Consider the following 2,940-nt stretch of genomic DNA (forward strand, 5'->3'; position numbering starts at 1 on the left):
TTGCTGCTGAGAAAGCAGGGCTAGTCCACAGCTGGGGAAGGGATGTCCTATCATCACCCAACCCCTTTTCAGCACGTTGCCTGCCCGCCTCAAAGTACTCACTACTTGGCTGTACTTCCAGAAGCGTCCACTGGGAATGCTCTAGGAAAGGGCAGATGGAAAGGGTGGAGTCCAAAGAGATGCCGAAGTCAGCACAGAGGGGAGATAATGAAGCCACTAGAGAAGCCTGGGCAGGATGGTGCAGAGGGGCAGAAAGAGAACTTGGGGACACTTTTGAGGAGGAGTCCCGCCCAGAGATGTAGGTTAACTGACCTTGCCAGCGTCCAGTGATAGAGCTTAGATTGGAAGACGTTGAGTTCAGCATCACCATGCCCTCCCTCCTGAGGTCTGGAGAGTCCCCCGGTCGCTTTGTCTCCTTAACCGGAGAGCTTAGAGATCCCCTCCAATCTTGCCTTGTAGCAAACAGACAGAAGCACTAAGCATCCCTTTGCATAGGTGAGAGGACACAGGAAAGACCAAGAAAGGGGCTGAGGACACTTCACAAGGACCGCAGGACACAGGAAGAAAGAATTACAGCACAGGGCAGTGCCTTCCGAAAAGTAGCAGGCAAACAGGCAAAGAAAGAACGCCAGTCAGGAAACACACTCTCTCCCTGCCCCCACCACTGCCCCACCTCCCTCTTCCTGCAGAGATAGCAGAGTGAACCTCTTGTCGGAAATTAATATTGCACGGGACAATTAATCAGAGCTGAACCGCCCCCTACCCCAGTGAGTGAATGGTGTTTGGAGTGGAGCTGACAGCCTGGCTGATGAAGGAACGGGGGCAACCCCCCCCTCAACCACCCAGAGTCCACCTGCAGAGGGGAGGGGGCTGCAGGGGGAAGCACACAGCCAATTTCTCCCCATAAAAAATGATATGAAGTGAAAAACCATTTACTGCACATTAGGATCCACAGTTGGACCGTTTGTATGTTTTACTGGGATGGTTATGTCACTAAATGAAGCCTGAAAAATCCATCATGGGCGGGGAGCCTTACAGTGGCCTGGTCAGGGAAAGGGAGCTGGCTGGCCAGGAGTGGCTGAGCAGTAGAGGAGAAAAGGGAAGGGCTGCCCTTTGCTGGTGATGTGGGGGAACCCACATCTGGACGCTCATTCGGGTCACACAGTGACCCACATTCGGGTCACTCAGTTTCACAGCAGAGGGTCTTGTGAACCACCCTGTCAACTCTGCAGTTAGTTGCCTTCTTAAATAAAAAGTTCCAAGGGTCCCTGTACCCCAGTCCTTCTTTGCTTCTTCTGAGGATGCACTAATCTGACACCCACAATTCAATGAGCGACTTTTAATTAAATGTCAGTGTGCTGGGCATGAGCTGGGGACCCAGAGGCGACAACAGTCCTGTCCTGGCCATCGCCGACCAGCACCTTCCTCCCCCAGCCTTTGAGTCTCCATCCAGCCCCACCTGTTGTTAGATAAGAAAGCCACTAAGAAGCACCTTGAAAGTTGGAGTGGCAGGTAGTGGAGGGAGTAGAACATGGCAGGACGGAAGTGTGGAAATGTCGCTTCATCTATTAATCAGGAGCCTTTGTTAATTAAATCAGAGCCAGCCACCTGAAATGCCAATTCTAACTTTAATTGCCTACCTATACCTCTCCCCTAGCCTCTGAGCAGAAGTGAGGCCTCAGCAGTGACTGCCCTTAGCAAACTAATAGGTCCCATGTGGTGGGATTCCAGGAGCAGAGCACCTTCCCGGCCTCCCCATCTTACCACTGACCCCTGCCATGTGTACCTCCTCAATCCCAGAGCCCAGGGAACCAAGTCCAAGTGTCTGGCCCAGGTCCCTTGCTATACAGGTGAGGAAACTGAGGCAAGAAATGGGAACTCTCTTCTTTTTATTCCTAGTTTACTCCTCCATGTCCTGCTTCCACTTTAGACCCAAGCTATGCAAGCACAAAGGAGCCCCAGATGCCTCCATCATCTTCCCTGACCATCTAAATGGCCTGATCATGTTGCTCACAAGAAGCAGGATGGGGCTCAGGGCTTTGCTAGGACACAGGGTATTCTGATCTCAGCCTCCAGCTCCACCACCTCTTATTTCTTTTCAAATACATGGTCCCTTGGCACCACCAAATTGAAAATAAGGGCATCAGCGGTGGGGACTAGTATAACACAAACAAGTCCTGGTGCCTAAATGAGAGGGCCAGGAGTGTCGCTGGATGTCAGGGGAGTCGATGGACTGACGAGAGCGCCTGCCTGGATTCCCAGAAGCATGGACTGCCTTGAGGTGTCTGGGTGACAAGATGAAAAGGACAATCGATGAAGGTCTTTGACCAGAACTGGAAACAACGCACAGCAGCCAAGTGGACTGGTGTGAAGCTGGGTTTGTTACAAGTTCGTCTGAGGACAAATCGGGCACCAGATTTACATGGAATTGACTCTGCCGTTCAGTTCCTCTTTCCAGGTGGAGGAAACGGACAACTCCTGCATGGCAGGCGGCACGGATGTGGCAAGCTCAGTCCTGACACAGGCAATGTCCCATGGAGTGAGCGTGAGACGTGACTCTCCGGAGGCCCTGGGCCCGAGACTGTCCACGGCACAGGGAGCATGCCCCGGGTCCAGGAGTGGCCTGGGGGGTAGGCACACAGATTCAGGCACCACATGACCTGGGTTCTAATCTCACTTCTGCTGCTTACTTGATGTGTGACCTTGCGCAATGTCGTTCACCACTCTCTCCCTCAGTTTTCCCATCTGTGAAATGGAGAGACTAGCATCCATCTTGTAAAAACGTCTAAGAGTTTAGTAGACGCATACTTGGAAGTGTTTAGGACAGTGCCTGGCATGGAAAATGCTATAGAAGTGTTCAACAAACTAAGTAAGTCCGATATAACCAAGAAAATGAAGCCCTGGGCCTGGTGCCAGGTGTGAACCTGTAATCCCAGCACT

This window comes from Saimiri boliviensis, chromosome 10 (assembly GCF_048565385.1).
Source record: "Saimiri boliviensis isolate mSaiBol1 chromosome 10, mSaiBol1.pri, whole genome shotgun sequence".
Classification (NCBI taxonomy): Eukaryota; Metazoa; Chordata; class Mammalia; order Primates; family Cebidae; genus Saimiri; species Saimiri boliviensis.